General features: G+C 33.0%; 1 long non-coding RNA gene across 1 annotated transcript in view; it reads left to right on the top strand.

Annotated features, from left to right (window-relative positions):
- Positions 1-20,094, top strand: part of LOC140438249 (uncharacterized) — a 260,563-nt gene extending 240,469 nt beyond the window's left edge. Inside the window, exon 3 of the long non-coding RNA XR_011950468.1 lies at positions 19,997-20,094. This is a non-coding gene — a long non-coding RNA (uncharacterized lncRNA). The remainder of the gene's footprint in view (positions 1-19,996) is intronic.
- Positions 20,095-20,864: the final 770 nt, after the last annotated feature.

Below are 20,864 nucleotides of genomic sequence, written 5' to 3'. Positions count from 1 at the left end.
TAGTAGTTTGTAAAGGTGTGACAACAAGCTTATTGGTCGGTAGTTTTCTGAGAGATGTTGAGATTGAGAATGTTGAGATTATGTATAAGGAATACTGTGAGCACAGAAATGAAAATGGTCTCACTAAGTCAGCATGATATGATGTTTTTAGAAAACAGTTTAATGCCAAAGGATATAAATTTAAGGAACAATTTATTGACACATGCAACAAATGTGATGAGTTTATTTTAAAGAAAAGAGATTCAACCAATAAATCTGATCGCCAAATTGTTTCTGATATGCATGACTCTCACATAAAAGAGGTCCAAGAGGGTTATGATATGAAAAATCATGATAAAAATCTAGCGAAGTACTACGACAATAGATTTTTATTGGTGTTTGATCTCCAACAAGTTCTTCCTGTACCTTTCTTATCATCAAATATTGCATATTATAAGGAGTTTCTATCCATGTACAACCTCACTATAAGAAACTGTTCAAATGACCAGGATTCTTCTTATTGCTGTATGTGGACTAAGATAGATGCAGGCAGAGGCTCTGATGAAATTGCCTCGTGTGTTTTCAAAAACATTATGGATCTTCCAAACAATATCGAGTATGTCACCACATACTCAGACACCTGTGAAGGACAAAACCGAAACATTAACATTGCCGCCATGTTTTGTTATGTTCTGACCAAGAAGAAAACCATTCAGGTAATTGATCAAAAATTTTTGCTACCTGGCCATACACGCCTCGAATGCGACAGCGTTCATGCTCTTATTGAAAGAGCGAAAAAAAAGACTTCACTCATCAGTTAACAAAAACAGTATCAGTGATACGTACAGAATCATGGTGCCACGTGATTAGTGTCAGTTCATCCGCACACTTTCTGGAAGAAAGAAATTTAAAGTTATTGAAATGCAACAACTTGACATTAAGGAATTTTCTAGTCTGTTGAAAAATGTGCTGGTACATCGGAAAACTGACAGTGAAAATCAAAAAGTCGAATGGTTGAAAATCAGGTGGTTACGATACACTCAAGATTTTGGACGAATTTATTTCAAGTACGATCTCAACCCATTTTATCCATTTAAAAGCTTTATTAGTATATTGAGGGGTAAGAAGGGTCGATCAGAAAACTTGGAAGTTGCAAGATCCTATGCTGGACCTTTACCGATAAACCCGAAGAAAAAGAAGGATATTATCTCAATGTTTAGCCTCATTGGCCCCCGGTTCCCATTCGTTCTACAAGAAGCTAACCACTGATACAAACAGTCGCAAGTTTGATGAATTGGATGAGTTGGATGAAGAAGATAAAGTTTAGTTTCTACTTTCCTGTGTTACTCAACAATTTTTATTTTTCTTTGAATGTAATGTTTTAAAAATAATGTGCCTCTGTCAACTAGCAAGGACAATTTTGAAAAACAACCTATAAATACTGATTTAATAGTTATCTTAATAAAAGTTGCTATAAGTCTAAATTGTTGTTATTATCAAGATGTCTTTTAAATTATTTCACATATTTTTTACATAGAAATCGAAAATAAATTCAAAACTACACAAACACTTGTAATAAACCCTTTAATATAACTAATTCTTACTTGAAAATTACTGTTAATTTTAATATTCATCCATAAAAAATAGCATTAACAAAAAAGAATTATGAGGAATGGTTTCCCTATATAGTTATGTGGTGATTTGAGTCCTGTGACAGATAACAAAACATGATATCTTTTACATCACTTACAAACAAAAATTATTAGTAAATTTAAATAACATTGTTATTGCTTGATATTTTGTATTCAGTTAGTCAAAGAACAGCTGCATAGTTAAATATAGAGTTTGCCATGAATAACTTAATAACTGATTTTTAGAACCCTGCTACACTTTAAAATTGCTCTCCTGAAAAGTTGATGAAACATGACTTATCAGCTTATGTCATCTACTCACAGAAATAAAAAATAAAAATAATACAACGATGAAGGACATTAGTCTATACCACCAGACAATAATGTTAAACGATATGTTAGTCTATATCAGAAACTATTTGCACTATAACTATATAATATAGAAAGATTTGATGACTATTTACTTATATATATTTTTTTTATTGGTACCCCATTTTGCTTATTTAAATTACGCCGTAGCGTGTTTAAATTCAACTATCAAAAACGCGAGTGTTTTAATGTAACCATGGCAACATCAACAGTTTTAAACTTTTATCTGGCCTGACAGGAGTACATAAGTTGTAACGTCAAATAAATAAAATATGAATAAAATATTATTAACAAATATTTCAAAAGCTTTATTAAAATATTTGAAAATTTTAATCTTTTAAATGAATGTGAAAAATAATCAATTAGACCTATCAAAAAAAATTTAATACAAACAAGTTAGCTGCAGAACTGATTGACTATATGTATAGATTAAATCAATCCTCTCATTATTTAACCCGGCACTACATATGTGGGGTTTCACAAACCCCAGCTCCTAAATATCGCTCTTAAAATAATTCAAACGCAGACTTATGCGCACGTCCACCCCAATAGCTTCCCAAAAATATCCCCACCATCGAATTCAGGAGTTACCTCAGTACATTGTAGGCAGTGAGTGAAATTACACGCGCCTGAAACGCTCTGGGGTGTGTCAAACCCCACCTATGTACTCGCGTTTGCAATTTTCACATTATAAGTAAGTTTTTATTTTTGACTTATTTGAATCTGCATATTCAATTGTTTAATTTTTTAGCTAAAATATCATGTCATACGAAGCGGAACAGAAAAAGCTTGAAGCTCTATGGGCTGAAATTGATGACGATGCCATCGAATCGGGAAGCGATGACGATATTGACCATATCTCTGAATCTGACCACAACACCGACTCGGAGCAGGATATCGCAATAGAAGATGTAGTTTCTGACGGAGATTCAGACATGGAGATATCAAAAACAGAACTTCAGAATGAGACGGAAAATAAAAGCACTGACGGACCTCCAAGAAACGAAGAAATATATCTCGGAAAAGACGGAACACAATGGAACAAACTTGCTTTAAATATTAAACGGGTTCGAACAAGATCAGAGAACATTATTACTCATTTGCCGGGTGTGAAGCATTCTGCAAAAAATGCTAAACGTGCTTTAGATTGTTGGCAATTGTTTTTTGACCGACAAATGATCGAAGACATAGTGCGCTGGACCAATCTCAAAATTCAACAAAAATCAATTGCATATCAAAATAAATGCATGGTGAAACCAACCAATGAATGTGAAATTAAAGCATTTATCGGACTTCTTTATTTAGCAGGTATGTTTCATTCTAATCGTCAGAATTTGACTGGTGTCGATATATTCCGCAATACGATGTCTATAAATCGTTTTCAATTCCTGATGGTCTGTCTTCGGTTCGATAACATCGAGAATCGTAAAGACAGATTGGCGATTGACAAATTAGCTCCAGTTCGTGGAATTCTGGACAAATTTATTGAAAATTGTAAGCAGGCTTACAATCCTTCTTAATATATGTGACGATAGATGAGAAGTTGGAGTCTTTTCGTGGAAGATGTGCTTTCAAACAGTACATGCCCAACAAGCCAGCAAAGTATGGGATCAAAGTGCAAGCCCTAGTTGATGCCCGTTCGTACTACATTTTAAATTTGGAAGTGTATGCAGGAAAACAGCCAGAAGGTCCCTACAGTGTTAGTAATTCCCCAATAGATATAGTAGAGAAGCTAATACAACCTATTTCTGGTTCCAACCGAAATGTGACCTTTGACAACTGGTACACTAGTTATGAATTAATGATAAAATTGCTGAACGAGCATAAACTTACGTCAGTAGGCACGAAAGAACAAACGATGCATCCCAGCACAATTTTTGACAGTCCAGAACAGAGAACAAATGACATCTTTATTTGGCTTTCAGAAAGATATTACACTTTTATCGTATGTGCCGAAAAAAAATAAAAACGTCCTACTGTTGTCCACCATGCACCATGATGGAGCTATTGATGAAGCAACTGGCGATAAAAATTTACCAGAAATAATAAGCTTTTACAACTTTACTAAAAGTGGAGTAGATGTAGTGGATGAACTGTCTGCATCATATAACGTATCTAGAAACTCACTTAGATGGCCTCTTACGATCGTATTTTCTCTCTTGAATACAGCCGCCATAAATGCTTTGGTGATATACAGAGAAAACAATCAAGATTTCAAACTTGCCAGAAGATTGTTTATCAAAATGTTGGGCTTTGAAATGATCCAGGACCACATATCTGAAAGAATGTCAAAACATTGCACATTTTGGCCAAGATGCCCCTGCAGTGCCACCTGCCAAGATTCCAAAACTCATGGGAAGATGTTCAGTATGTCCAAGAAGCCGAGATAGGAAAACTAAATATTTCTGTTCAAACTGTGAATCATTACTGTCCCTGGAGCATGCTGTCGTAGGTTGTCAAAATTGCATGAATTCAAATAGCGATTAATTTTTTTTCTTTCACTGTACAACCGGGCAGAGTTTTTCCTTGTATTACCTTACTATTAGATTTTCATTTACTATTGTATTTTTGATCATATGGTGTTTATATTTTTTGGTAAGATTGTTCAGTTAAGTTGTGGTTTTTGCTTATGGAGAATTGCCTATTATTAGTTTATTTTTAATTTCTTTTGAATAAAGGTGTTCTGATTATTTCTTTTTTGCTTAAATAGTCCTAGATAATCACTTCAGACCATGAAATTAGAAAACATATAAAAAAACTGCCAGAAAAAATTCTGATTTTCTTAGAAATTGGGGTTTGTCACACCTCACATATGTACTAATGACAGAAAAATCCACGTATGTGACGCCGGGTTAAACAGTCTTTGAATTGCCACCCTACCTACTTTTCCTCGTCCATGACAAAATTTATAATTTCGATTGAGTATTAATTTTAAAGAGAATACTAAAAACTGAAGAAATACCCAAGTAAAAAAGCAGAAAGAAAGAGATAAAATAAACTAACGATAGTTTTACGTTATTTTATATGTAAGTAATTACCGAATACATTCAACTCTAAAACGATGTAGCTTTTGAAACAAATTCAGCTTTTTAATTACCCTAAGTACCGGCGTATTTAAATCATTAATTGCAAGCCGTTGAAAATCTAATGATATGATCAATAACACTTGTTTTGACCTGCTTAATACACGATTTCTATTTTCCAGCATTGGAAACCACCCATTTACAATGTGCGACCCTGCATCAACAAATAAACAATGACTAGGAGTTCCGTTACACCCCTCTACATGTCAATTTAGCTTTTATGCAATCGAGGAGCCAATATTGCGGAGTGGAATCTGTAGAGAGATAGTCACAAAATCGTGATCAGTGTTGGCAAATCTTAGAGAAAATATAATATACATGAATTACGGATAAGTTGGAGAAAAACGAAAGTGATATTACGATTTAAGATTGTAACAATAATATAAAATAATACCGATGAAATATACTGTATGTTACCCGTAGTTAATGCTGAGTCGCCTGAATTTACAGATGATTCTCCAAAATTAAAGTAAAAAATTTAGAAAAGAAATACAATAAAATTTAACAAAGTGTACATTAATTATAGAAGAAAACTCGAGTGTTTGGAATACCTATATACAGAGTGTCACAAAAAGATTGGTCATAACTGATTATACCACGATTTTTTAAACCGAAGAAAATTTATATTATGTGTTAGCATACCCTGGCTAATCAAAAAGAAGTGGCAAGAATATTTTTTTTTGTTACTTTATCTAGATTTTAGTGGTCTCCTAACCTTTCTCCACCAATTTTTTTGTAGTAAAATATTGAATTAGAAACGGGACGTCAATAGAATGAAATACCTATTTTGAATGAATTACCTCTTTTAGTATTTGTTTGTAACATCATTAATGTAGAAGATTTAGCCACTTTTTAAAATGTCAAGGTAAAACAATACATACGAAAGGTAGAGAGCTTACCACAAGTTCGCTCTGAGAATGCCAAAATATAAGCAAATGATGATGCCCTATATTGAAATTACATCTAAATTGTCTTTATTCGCATACTTGTGCAATACATATCAGTGTTCGCGGTGGGTTTTTGCCTATATAAAGTGACGTGTTATGCAATACAAATTGTAGATTCCTTATGTCAGTTCATTTATCTACTTTTTCTCTTATACATTGTAGAAATCACAGATTTGGCATTTTCCTACAATGATTTGAAACATAAAAAATCTTAATCTTTTTATTGGTTTGTTTATTATTAGAGTAGACAAATTGTTGCTGTGTCCTTTATCAGGGCCGCCGCTAAGGTATTGGCCGCCCGTGTGCAACTTATTATTTGCCGCCCCCCTTCCAACACTTTAGACATACATACTATTATTTAAAGAAATGTGCAGAAGATGCATAATATAACAATAATAATTTGTAAATAGATAAATACTTACTTAAACATTTAGACTAATCTCCATGATCCAACGTCCATATATTATTATAATATTCCATCCTAATATCCTAATTTAAACGTCCATTATCCTAATTTAATAACCATGATCCAACGTCCAGAATATGTATATCCTAATATCCTAATTTAAACGTCCATTTAATTAAAATAAACCGTGAATAGAAACATAAACACATAAAAAAACTAAAAACGCACTTTTCGGGCTTTCGCCTCGGAAAACTTTTTGATAATATCTTACATATTCAATATCGCACACACTTCATGTTCTATAGATAACATTGCAGAAAGCAGAAACACATCTTACTACAATTGTTATTTGTTCTACGTGCGCCCCAATGTTTTTTCTCCATTTCATATAATTTTTGATGAGCAGAGTCAACTGTTAGTCCTTTTTTTAATGTTGTAGATAGTTCAAACAGTTTTTGAGAATATTTTATATGAGCTGCACCGGATTCATGTCTTTTTAAAATAATAGCTAAATGTTGCCAGTCACTTACCCCATTAATTCCACTAAGTAGTTGTCGGCTGCTTTCATCAAAACAAAACTTTTGTAATTTGCTGAGAAAAATTGAAAACAAATTAAACTTCACTTGGATTCATATTTGCAGGCCATTTGCCGGGATCATCTGAAACCAAGTATTGCTGGAGCTTCCTACACTGCAATCCAGATTAACTGGAACATTAAGTGTTCTGTCTTGGTTGGTGGTTTCAGGTTCAGGCGTTTCAGCATCAGCACTCACACTATCGCTATTATTATCATTAAATCCTCCGTCTCTATCCGCAGGAATATTCAATTGCTTGGTACTTTTTTCTATGGTTTGGACTTCGCTTGAAGTTGAAGGTCCCAAATTTATATCCGAGTCTTCTTTATTTTCATGTATGTTTTTCATCAAAAATGATTCCAGTGCACCGCTAAGTTTTTTTTTCTCCTCAGTTTTTGCCTCTTTTATTTTCCTATATTAAAAACCTGAAAGTCGTTTTCTTTTTCTTTCGGACATTTTGAAATTATCACTTAAGAACGAAGCCTGGCGAATTTAACAAAATAAATCCAAAAACACTGCAAATAAGTTGTCCAAATAATGTTTCTCCAAATAATATGTAGCCGTAACGCGTATACGAATAAAATTGCTCTGATCTCGAGGTTACTTCGAAATACAGTACCTACTGTGCAAAAGAAACGGGTACACTACTATATTTTACAAACAAAATCGTTTTATCAAAAGCGTGTCTAAATTAATCGAATTCTCAACTAAGACTGAACATAAGACATAATAAACCCATCTATAAACATAACCATAGGAACAATATTATAACAGAAATTTTACAACCACTTGCCTAAATTCTTGTAAAGTATCTACGTGTGAAATCTCAAATCACTGAAGACGCCAGCCGCTTTGAATTAAAAAGTATTCCCGAAACTGCTTTATGACTGTACCTGCAAAAGGGCGGCAGTTCATACAATAAATAATATTTTCTGACATTTTTTTTTAGATTAGGATGAAAAAAAGAAGTATACATGATAAATGAAACGAATTTAAGTATTATCACGTACTGAATAATTATTATTGTTTGGAATATTAGAGTTCACAGAATTATCTGAATCATTACTATTTAATTATTTAAATTTATTTTCGCTTTAAAAAAGTATTATCATCAGTGGACTGCTTTTGGCCGCCCCTATTGTTGGCCGCCCGTGTGCGATGCACACTTGGCACACATGGTAGCGGCGGCCCTGTCCTTTATCTTGATAGGGATTAAAGTTGTTTTGAATAAAAATTTTGTTCAAATTAATTTAATTGAAAATAAACAATTACAGTTTTTCTAAAATGGCAAATATGCACTTAGTGTAAGTTAAGAATAACATTTAGATAATTATCGATAAAGGGCTACATTTTTCTTTATTTTTTAATTAGGTGAATGTCAAGAGAATGGTGAGGACACAGCAGATAAGTATCTTCTTCTTAGTGCCTATCCGTTCCGGATGATGGCAATCATCACGGCTATCTTTACTTTGTTTATTGCAGCGCGGAACAGTTCAGTGGTAGTCGTTTTATACCACTTTCGTAAATTTTTAAGCCAGGAAATGCGTCTTCTTCCCAGTCCTCTCTTACCATTTACCTTCCCTTGGAGAATCAGCTGGAGAAGGCCGTAACGTTCTTGATTTCTCATTACATGTCCTAGATATTCCTACTTTTTAGCTTTGACGGTCATAAGAATTTCACATTCTTTCCCCATTCTACGCAGGACCTCCACATTAGTAACTCTGTCAACCCAGGATATAGATGCGCCTATAACACCACATTTCGAAAGCTTCGAGCCGATTCATAGATGCAACAGTCAGTGTCCACGCTTCCATTCCGTAGAGCAGAACTGTGAATATGTAGCAGTTTAATAGATGGCATTTTGTTTTTAATGATAGTCAGTCTCGACTAGTCAGAACAGTCTCGACTAGTCAGAACAGTCTAGACTGTTGAAAATGGTTCTCATTCTAACGAATGCTGCTTTTGCTTTTATTATTCGCTGTTTAATTTGTGTTGAGTGGTCCCATTGGCTATTTAAATTGGTGCCTAGATATGTATATTGCTCGACTCTTTCCATATTCTGTTGGTTGATTGTAAGTTGGGCGTTTAATATTGGTTTTTTACTAATTGTCATAAATTTGGTTTTCTTTATGTTAAGAGCTAGTCCGTATCTGTTGCTGACTTCTGTTATGCGATTTGTTAATATCTGTAAGTCATTCAGATTATCGGCAAAAACTATAGTGTCATTTGCATATCTAATGTTATTCAACCATTCACCGTTTATTATTATTCCTTTCGCACAACCGTCTAAAGCTTCCTTAAATACCCATTCAGAATAAATATTGAACAACAGTGGAGACAAAATACAGCCCTGTCGTACTCCACGTTCTATTGCAATTTTATCAGTTAACTGGTGTTCTATTTTGATTTTGGCCTTTTGATTGTAGTAAATGTTTCTGATAATTCTAAGATCTTTAATGTAAAATAGCACCTGTACAGAAAAAAGGGCCTCCCGTGTTCCAAGAGCATCACGAAATCCGAATTGTGTTCTTGTTAGTTGTTCCTCACATTTTGTATATATTCTTTTGTGAATGACCTTTAGAAATGTTTTAAGTAAATGGCTCATAAGGCTTATAATTCTATAGTCTTCGCACGTTCTTGCATTGGGTTTTTTTGGAAGATTTATAAAAGTTGACACTAACCATTTTTGGGGAATTATGCCTGTATCATATATATTGTTAAATATATTTGTCAACCATTTTATGCCATCATAGTCCATAAGTTTTAAGAATTATGAGTGAAAATTATCAGGGCCTACTGCTTTACCATCTTTGGTGCTTTTGATGGCATAAGATAAGATAAGTATATGACTAGAAATTTAGCGGACAGGAGCATATTCCTAGTAATTAATCGTTATTCAAGCGAAACTACTATTTTACAAAAACTAGAGCATGGAATAGAGATTGCGTAAGAAAACCGCACAAATAATCGCGCAAAATACCATGCAAATGATAATGCTATTCTAGACCGTTTTGATGAGCACCCAAAAACAAGCAAGAGGATAATATCTGTCGAATTAGGGATATGTCGTTTGAAAGTTTGAAGAGTGATTAAAGAACAGTTGCTTCAACTCTTTCATTTAATAGCAGTTTAAGAATTATTTCCACAAGACCACCCCAAACGTATAGAATTTTGTGATTAGCCTTTAAAAGATAATCAACGAGACGTAAACGTTATAAAAAATATTTAATTGACCGACGGAGCAAACTTTACAAGAAATAGAGTCACTAATCATGACAATACTCATGTCTGGACAGCAAAGCAAAACCTAATGCTAAAAACTTGCGTTGCTATTAGAGTAATTTTAAGGTGAACGTTTGGGCTGGAACCTGGAATTTAGTAGGACTTGTCCCTCTACTTGGGAGATGTACCGTTAGCGATTAGACAAAATATGTAGTTTGTGCAAGATGGTGCTTCACCCCATTATAGCGACAATAGTAGAGCTATTTCAACAATATCCAGAACGTGGGACCAGAGGGGACCCCATGTACCAATTGAAGAGGCAACGCGCGGTCCAGATCTTAATCCAATGAGTTTTTGTTTTTAGGTTTTTATAAAAGATTATGTTTATTTCGTGGAAATAACTGGTACAAAACAATTAAAGAATCAAATTTTAGCAGCTGCTAACGCATTTCGACAGACATTTGATTTTTCAAATTATTCGGTATTCACTGTTGATACGATGTAGGGCCTATATACAGGAAGGGGAGGTCATTTTAAATTAAATTAAATTATTTATATATATATAAATATATATATATATATATATATATATATATATATATATATATATATATATATATATATATATCTTCTTCTTAGAGTGCCATATCCCTACGGAACGTCGGCGACTACCATGCTTATAATATTTTTATACTGATCTCGGTCTTGCGCTACGTGTAGCAATTGGTCCGCTGTCAAACCTGTCCACTGCCGCAAATTCCTCAACCAAGAGAGTTTCTTCCGTCCTATCCATTTCTTTCCTTCGATTTTATCGTTGAGAATTAGCCGAAGGAACTCATATCTTGGTCCTCTGATTAAATGTCCAAGATATTCTAGTTTACGCCTCTTAATAATATTTAATAGAGTTCGTTGATGACCCATTCTTCGAAGAACTTCTTCGTTTCTGGTTCTGCTAGTCCATGGAATTTTTAGTATCCTTCGATACAACCACATCTCATATATATATATATATATATATATATATATATATATATATATATATATATTTAGCGATTCTACAGTATTCACTGCCTTCCCTCGCTCAACCGTTTTCATTTCTCTCTGTTGTCCCATTCTCCATCGTTTAAGCCTCTCTTACTCATGGCGTCGTCTACTTCGTTCCTCCAGGATTTTCGGGGTCGTCCTCTTTTCCTCCTTCCTATGGATCTCCATTCGGTTGTTCCCTTTATCCATCTGCTGTCGCTAGTTCTTCTTACATGTCCACTTTATTCTTTTTTGTTCTATATATGTTAGTATGTCTGTTTCTATTGATGTTCTTTGCTTTATTTCGTCATTACTTCTCCTATTCATTCTTGTTACTCTGCAGCATCTTCGCAGGCATTCCATCTCTGTTGCTACTATCTTACTGCTGTTTTTCTTGTTTATGATCCAATTTTCAGCCCCATATGTCATAATACTTCACACTTATGTTTTATAAATCTGTGTTTTTGTCTTCATATTTAGGTGTCTATCCCACCATACTGAGTTAAGTTGTCGGATGGCTGTTCTTGCTTGTCCTAATCTTTGTGTAATTTCTTCCTCTGTTGTTGCCTTTTTCGTGATTATAAACCCCAAGTATTTGAATTTATCCTTATTTATCAAAGAAAAGGATAAATTTAAATTAAATTAATAAATTATTAATAAACTTAATTATTAAAGTTTTTGTTTGTAATTGAAAGGTTATAATAAACTGCTGAACGCATTAACCAATAGTCAGCCCTATCGGATCACCGTTACAACCGCTGGCTAAATTTCTGGCTGACCATCTACAACCACACGTTATAAAGTACAAGCCTATAAAGAACGTTACCATTAGGCCTGAAAACTTGTTAGTTAGCTTTGACACAGTCTCATTATTAACCAATTTTCCAATAGAAGAATTATTTAAAATTATACGCCGAAAGTTTCCAATAACACAGGATACACTAAGCCCGACTAAGACTAAAAGGATCAGAGGTACAAATAAGTTGAAAAAGCACTGATGTATTTACTACTGTCACCCGTAACAGTAAACCTGTTTATGTACGATATAGAAACAACAGTAATACAAACAGCAGAACATAAACCCATACAGTGGCTTAGATACGTCGTAGATACATTTATTATCTGGAGATTATCTATTACATGGAGAAGAAAAACTAAACACACTCCTGGAACACATCGTCAATATCCAATCAAAATACAGTTTACCATAGAACGGGAGAATAAACAATAACTTTCATTAGGTGTGTTTGTTATAAAGAAGAAGACGAAAGCATGGGATATTACAGTTTACCGAAAACCAACCCATACTGATAGACGTTTACACGCTGATCCTCATTATCATCTTGCACAAAAAATTAGGTAATCAAAGCCCTAATCGCAGGATCAAAAAACTTGCAGATAACGACCATAAGAACGAAGAAATGCATTGAACAATGAAAGTTAAAAAATATTTAAGAAAAAATGACTTTCCTACGTCTTCTACGATTGAACAGGCACAGAAATTCCAAAACAAAATCAGAAATCTTGTAATAGAAGAAAAACTAATTGGAAAAATCTTCCTGCTTTATATAAAATCAGTAGGGTTCTAAGAAGAACCAAAACAGAGACTATATTTAACACCGACAGGAAAATCTCGACTATATTACTATTTGCAAAAATAAAAATTGCATTGGGAAATCAGGGAGTATACATGATTCCCTGTGAGGACAAATCGTACATCTCACAGACGAATCAAAGGATATCAGTTAGATGAGAAGAACACAAAAATGCCATAAAAAAAAAATGAGCTCAAAAAAAGAGTCCATAGTACAAGGAAACAACGATGCTAGCTCACATAGGAAATAGGGCCTAACGTGTAACTAGAAAAGCAATAGAAATTGAAAAACATCCAAAAAATTTAAACATAAGAGATAATAAATCAGTTCTTCTCGAACATCAAGAATTAGAAGAACTGGTGTTACTTGAGAATGACAAGCGTGACCTTGTCGAAATGACATTAAAACAATGGTTTTTCTAAAAACCAAAATTCTTCAATAGGACGTCAAACCCGGAAAACCACACAAATCATATTCCAAACCCATTATCAATAAAGTAAATTATAATAACCTCATTCTATATTGAGAAGACGCATCAGTATTTATATAAACAAATTATTGCGCATTCAAACAGTATAAAAAACAATAAACCTAACACTACAACCTTAGCTAAACATTTTTTGAAAAAAAAGCATTTTTTAATTTTAAAAATATACAATTTATGGAGAAAATGTTAATTAATCAAAAACCTGTAACTTAAAAGTTGACGCAACAAGCAAAAATTTAAGATACTTTTATATTTAAACTAAGTGCAAAATAGTCAATAATTTGGCACATGCAAAAATACTATTACACTATCTAATCACTGAATTATTTCACGTTTTTACGTTTTCTCAAACGAGATCTTTCACTGCGTATATTTGCGTATAAAATTTGTAAATTGACAACAGTGAATTTATATTTTGTGACTGAAGATATATAGACTGTTGTATTTTGCGGACGGTAGCTACACACACCCATGCGCAAGTGCAGATCCCTTTCAATTACCATTCAAATGTTATGTGATGATGCCGTTATCCTTTTGTCTCTTTCAAGGTCGTACACAGCAGAGGGAAAAAAGGATGAGCAATTTCTTGACGAGATTTTAATTCTGTCTTTTGTAATTAGAAAACACTGGCTTATAGACGAATAAAAATTTAGCCCTAATTAAAAAATACCTCCTTGTCACTAGCTTGTCTTCTGTTTTTAGTTGCTAATCTTGGAAAACGATAATATTTTAATAATACCAAGAAAAAATCTAATTGGAGTAGGTTGTGGAATTTTGGAAAGAAAATTCTGAACTTTTGTTATATATTTCTTATTACGTTGAAGTGGCTAATATTTCAAACAACGTAATTTTTATGGTAGAGACAATTCAAAAAGCTTTTTTGTGACTCTCTATATGATTTTCATTTTAAAATAATAGTCATGAGATCCTTTAATAGTATGCCTATCCTAGTGTCCTAGAATAGATGCCTTTGCGTTTGTAAAGATACTGTGAAATGAATGCTTTTTTATAAACGGGACTACTTAGTTTGATATTACTTTAATGTGGTCTACACATCAAAAGAGAAATGGTTATCTAACCCACATTCGTATATACTGAGATTTCTAAAATTTTAGAGCCTATCTTCATAGCTCATTGCTACTTCTTTTATTATGGTGTCCTCAATATGAAATAACCAGATTCCGTTAAAGTCTAACGTTCCAAGAAGAGTTGACAGTATTCCTGAGTATAATGTTCTGAATGTATTAGAAACCTTTAGAATGTGTTTTTAGTAGATTTCTAAATTTTTATGTTCAAAGTTCATACAGGTTCTAATATAGCTAATGCTGATATAAAAAGAGGCTGTTAGTTGTTATCCTGCAAAATTATACTATACTGGCCTAATACTGGCCTAAACTCAAATTTACAGCGAAGCTAGAGTTAGATTAGTTACCAGATTGTTTTTCCAAAACATTTTCTTAGAGATAAATACACCACCACAATATATAAAATAAAATATTCAGTTGACGTTTTGATTTCTAAATCGAAAAACTTTCAAAATTTTGTCTAAGATAGCTTACTTTTTAACTTAAATGTCAAGCAGTTTATTTTAACGATATATTTAATAAAAAGATTAAATATTTTGCTGTATTGGAGTTGAACTTTTTTCTCTATGCCTATGAGATTCTTATTTTTTTTTTCATTGTAAAGTGGAACTTAACATAAACTAATAAACCGATCTCGTTTTGTTAACCTTGATATTGCACTATTAGTTACTAGCCATTTACATATTTTTTTATAGCTTCATCATTACCATTTTCTTCTGTCCAAATAGCGTTTTCATGACTCATATTTCAGTCCTAAAGAGGTAAGGTAGAGCTTAGATCTTTCCAAGTTTTTTTCTTATTAATTCCTATCCATTTCTCGCCACACAATTTTCCACCAGTTTTTCTTACATTTTTATCAACGTCATCCTTCCATCTAAGTTTTCTTCTCACGGGCTATAATATAAGGACAGATCTGAAAGAGTCCCTTTGTTGAGATCATACTAGATGTAATGCCCACCTCAACATTCATATTGTTATACGACTTATTACATCTTTTACTAGTAATGTACTGAGAATCAGCGTTACTGTATCATCAGGTTTAAATTGTAATCATTAAATATGATAGACAGAAGCCAGGATAAAAAATAGGTATAAAGGAGAAACACATCTATAAAAAGTAGGGTTTTTATTGGCCTCGCTAATAGCACTATGTCGGGCTTCTTGCCTAGGATTACAGATGAAGACCAAAGGCGATGTAGGCGAATGAAAAAAACATTCAAAACGGCGAGTTAGGTAGAAGAGTAGGTAGGTAAGTAGAAGAGAAGAGTAGAAGAGAAGTCCGACGAATTAGGTGGAAGAGCGTAGAAATTGACTCCTAAGAAAGAAGAGCTAAATTACTCAACGGCATTGCGATGTAGAAAGCCACGGGATGACTCCCAAGTTAAAGGTCTGCATGGATATCCTTAGTAAAAATCATCATGGACCTTCAACTTGATAATTTACTTAATGATCATGGAGCTCGAAATCCTAGATCCCGTAGAAGAGAAGAATCAGATTTAGATGACAGGATCTCTTAGGTCGTCAAAAAGGAAGAGATTGGGAAAGAGGGGTAAACGTGGCGATAGGTTGCTTAATTTCTATATTAATGAAGAACTCACAATTGCAAATACCTTGATTATACTTCTAATCGTAGGTTATACACATGGAAAGTACCAGCTAACAATAGCAACAAAATAGTCAAAAATTAAATAGATTCTATTATCGTGAACAGAAGGTATAGAAATTCTATAATTTTAATCAAAACTTATTTGGAAATAAACATACCCTACAATAAAAACCCTATAGTTTTGTTGATGGAAGTGTAACTTAAGGCTGTAAAGAGCCCTACTTCCAAGAAAATTGTGGATAGAAGGGGGCTCAAACAGGTCAAGACGTATGCGGAAGATCGAAAAAACATAAAACAAAAGACCTGAATAAATATAAAGAAATTCAGAGTAACATCAGACAGTAAATTCAAGAAGCAAAAGGGAATAGCTCTCTCGAAAATTGAAGATCTGCATAACAAATATGACAGTTTTAATTTACACAAAAAATCAAAGAAATGACTGGTATTAGAAATAGCACAATAACCAATATCCTTAAAATTGATAAACGGAATATAGTTACTGATGTTAAAGAGAGATTGCGTCAATAGACCAATTAATTAGGTACATTCAACAAATATTTAATAATGAAAGATGAGAACTACCATTAGAAACTACAGAGCATACCGGACCACCAATAGTACTAGAAGTCATCTATGCTATCAAAAATAAAAAAGACGGCAAAGCTATTGAACCAGATAATGTGTTCATCGAATGATTAAAACTCATTTATGAAGATGCTAAGGTTCAATATACAAATCTTATAATATATTAAAAAGCAAAAAACCTGTTTGCTGTTTTCGCTAATCTTTAATATTTATAGTAAAGCGATAATTAGGGAAACGCGGAGAAATGTTGAATAACTTACGTTTTATAATCAATACAATAGAGAAGAGCGTCGATACTTACAAATACTTAGGAAAACCGATAACATCAAATATAGATTAAACCATGTAACAATTTATAATTTCCTAATTGGATGCTAGAAAAGTGGATTGAACAATTACTGGGCTTGGAGCTGGGTAAGCAAATAAATTGAAACGTTTGCGATCGGCTACTCGCATTTTGGTTGGAAAGCTGAGTCGTGGATAAGGATTCCTCTATTTAGGAGAAACTGGGAGGACTAACTACGAAAAAGAATACTTACAGAGATGTCATGGGCGTCTGGGCAACACTAAAAAAGAAGATTCCTAAACTATTTGAAATAGGCGTCGTTTAAAAAATCCTCTTGTTTGGAAAGAAAGGCCTTTCTTTCCTAAAAAATTTCAAGGGTGAATATCTTTTTAAAATAAATAATTTTTAAACTTCTGGTTTAAAGAGAAATATTACATATTTATTTTTATTTTATATAAACAGTTATTAAAAATAAAAATATCTAAATTCATCAACAAACCCTACAGTGAATTGGACCTTTTAACAAAATAGAACTAAAACTGATAAACGAAAATGTTTATCAATAAATGTTAAATTGAACTTTCTAACAAAACAGACTTTAAAAATTCGTTTATGTACTACATGACAGAAAAGATGTACTAACTGTTATATGTCGAAATGAATCTACTCAACTTTTCTGAATTATTAATTAATTATGAAAAGTTAATTTTATTAAAAAAAAAATATGACAATTAGCTGATCCATAAAACTTATATTTACATATAAACCTTGAAGCTGAAATGATAGCAAATCTTAATATAATAAAGATAAATATTTATTTAGAAAAATTTAACAAAACTAATTGCTTCACTGGCTAATGTTTTGTTTTGAAATTAATAGAAAAAAGTTTGTTATCTTAGATTTAAACACAAAAAACACTGTCCCACATAAATTTCAAACGATTTAGATCCGACCCATGGGGACACAAAATGGAAGCTGGACAAATCTTGGAAGAGGTCAAACATCAAACTTGGCTTCAGGTTAGCCTCGATGATAACAATATATATTCTTTAAAACGCGGCTGCTTATTTTTCACTTAAAACGGCATACGATATTATCAAAGCCATCAGGACTTCTTCTTCTTTTTCAGCCTGTATTCGTCCACTGCTGGACATAGGCCTCTTCCATTTGCTTCCATTGATTTTTACACTCGACAATTCTCATCCACTGCTTGCCCGCGACAAAGCTATCAGGACGCTATTATCAAATTCCAAGACAAAGAAAACAGCTTCCAACAAACCGGTGACTAACTCACTATACAAAGACTACCACATAGCATTTTGATCTTAAATCATCTTCTTTCAACCAAAACAATTATTAAGCCAAAATTTGCCGATTTTTAAAACTCTAACCGAAAACCATGTTTCCTCGTTCAGACCCCAATTTGTTCTCCTAACCGCTACACTAACGAATTCCCTAAGATAAAATTGTTCATGACTTCAACAATGAAATCGACTGCTCCCGTAGCCGGTCCATCGAGGAGTGACTTCATCCTCCAAAAATAGGTATAAACATAAGCGGAAAGATTGAATAGCATATTGAATTAGCACGTACAATATTCAATAAACTTAAAAAGTTTCCATGTTGTCGATACATAAGATTAGAGCTATGACTAAGAGTGCTTTAGTGTTATATGTTACTTTGCTTTACTACTTATTTTTATCGCTTAAAAGCGTGAACCCTAAAGAAAGAAAACTTGAGTACTTGGGACATAAAATGAGATTGCAAAAATACTTATTATTATAATCCATTATTTATACAAGGTATTCAAGAAAAGCGAAATGTGGGAAGAGGAAAAATATACTCACATAAGAACCCAAGAATCTGCGGAAATGGTTTGAATGCAGTAGTACAGAACTATTTAGAGCGTGTAGCATTTCAAATTACCTTGTATAATTTAAAACACCGAAAAAGTATTTTCAATCCTTTTGCATCGCTGGAGTCGATAATAAACACATTTTGTTTATATATCACAGATGCGTTTTTCTTCGGTATTTCTTTTGATTGAGAGCCACTTTAGGATGTATTGCGCGTCAAATAAATATCTACTTAGGTCGATGGGAACGTTATGTGGGGAGGCGAATGATTTTTAAGGATTATGAAGTTACTTTCGGCATTTAGTTTTATTTGACTCCGAATTTTTCTTCAAATTCGTAATTTTTTCGTTTTTCGTCCTTTGTTATGGAAAATATGTAGTTTGGTAGGCAGTTAATAGTTACAATTTAAGTAAGGTTTGGGAGAGATTTTATTGAGAGCAGACGCGGCGTGTTTAGTTTTAAGAAACCGGCAAATTTGTTAAAAAAGTGAATTAAACTCAATGTAATGTGTCAATTTTGATCAGAGTAGTCACTGTTTTATTTTCATGCCGTCTCTCATCTGAGAGATTTGTAAAACGGCGTTTCCAACAACTTAGAAGAATACCCACATGGTTCCATTGTGTTTGGTTTTTTAAGAAGCCGAGTTTTCAAAGTTTGCGTCCCAGTGCCTCAGCTTCCATCTTCATTTTGTTTGTCCCTGGTCGTCATTCCAGAATATTTCCGCAGTTGTTTGTGTGGCAATGACAATGTCAGTGTGGCAATGTCTAAATGCAGTTCCATCCCCAAAAATGTTAAAGAAAAAAACAATAACATCTAGTGAAATTCAGGTAACTTTTGTGTTGAACTTTTAAAGTAAAAATAGACATTTACCATAAATAATTGGTTTCATGACAAGTTAAGAAATTGTAATAGGTAAAATTATAAATATTAGGAAGTGGCTAAGCTGTTAAAGAAGGTTAATCTCTATGCATAGTTTCATTTAAAAAGATATTGTTCATTTGTAATAATTTATTTCTGCTACAAAATATCGCCCAGTAACAATTGTATCGCCCAGTAACAAGTTTTTGTAGTATCTCCAACTCTAGAGTTTGTAAACCCATAGTAACATAGTAAGATTGTTATTTGTTATTTTTTATTTTTTGATAACTATTTATATTTTTAACTGTTTGTGGTGAGATAACATTAAATATTTAATTTTTTCCCTAAACCAATTTGTTTATTTCTTTTAAAAAAGTTTCTAACCACTTTTTGTATTTTTTAGGAAGGTAGGGCCTTTCTTTCATCCAGCAGGAAGATTCTTCTAAGCGGCATTCTTATTCTAAATAGCTTAAGAACCTTCTTGTGTTTTGTTTGTTCCAGGAGATTCATGTAAGTACACCTTTTTACTTCATTTTTGTAGTTACCCCAATCCAGCCCTCTTGTCATTCACTTATCTACGAACCAGCTCTCCAAAAAAACACTGAGTAGCCATTCGCAAATGTTTCGTTTTGTTTTGCTTAGCCTATTTCTAGCCCCGTAATTTCTTTCCTTAATTTTTAACTCCTTATAGTAATACCCTATGTGGTAGGCAAACTAATCGTTACAAGCGGCGATCAACAAGTTCCGCATAGCCTTGATGATTTCCAACCTTTTATAAAAGTTGGTACTTAAGGAAAATGATATGTAAAATTATACATTATATTTAAAAGAAAGTTTTAAGTTTTTTTAACCCTACTTAAGGAAGGCAGTTGTTTGCAGTGGTTAAAAAAACGGAACGCATATTTTTGTACATTTATTATTCTGTGATTAATTTTGAATAAAAACAAGCAATTCTTAGTGCGCTAAAATCAAACCAAATGATCTTTTTTTCTGATAATAATACATACTAAACTTAGCTAATATTACAAAATTGAAAAAAAAATCATTTTGACAGTCATGAAAGTAAGCATAAAATAAAGAGTATGGTGACATTGAAGCAAAAGTAAGAGAACACACAACGATAGTAACAAAAGTAGCTGACTGTCTAAACAATACAATATGGCGTAATAAAAACATTGGTATTGAGATTAAATCGAGAATATACAAAGTCGCTAGAACACCTATAACGACATACATCACAGAAACTTGACCAGAAACAACAAAACCAGATA

This window comes from Diabrotica undecimpunctata, chromosome 4 (genome assembly GCF_040954645.1).
Source record: "Diabrotica undecimpunctata isolate CICGRU chromosome 4, icDiaUnde3, whole genome shotgun sequence".
In the NCBI taxonomy this organism is placed as follows: Eukaryota; Metazoa; Arthropoda; class Insecta; order Coleoptera; family Chrysomelidae; genus Diabrotica; species Diabrotica undecimpunctata.
The sequence above is the reverse complement of the archived record's forward strand: the minus strand, read 5'-3'. Positions and strand labels throughout refer to the sequence as shown.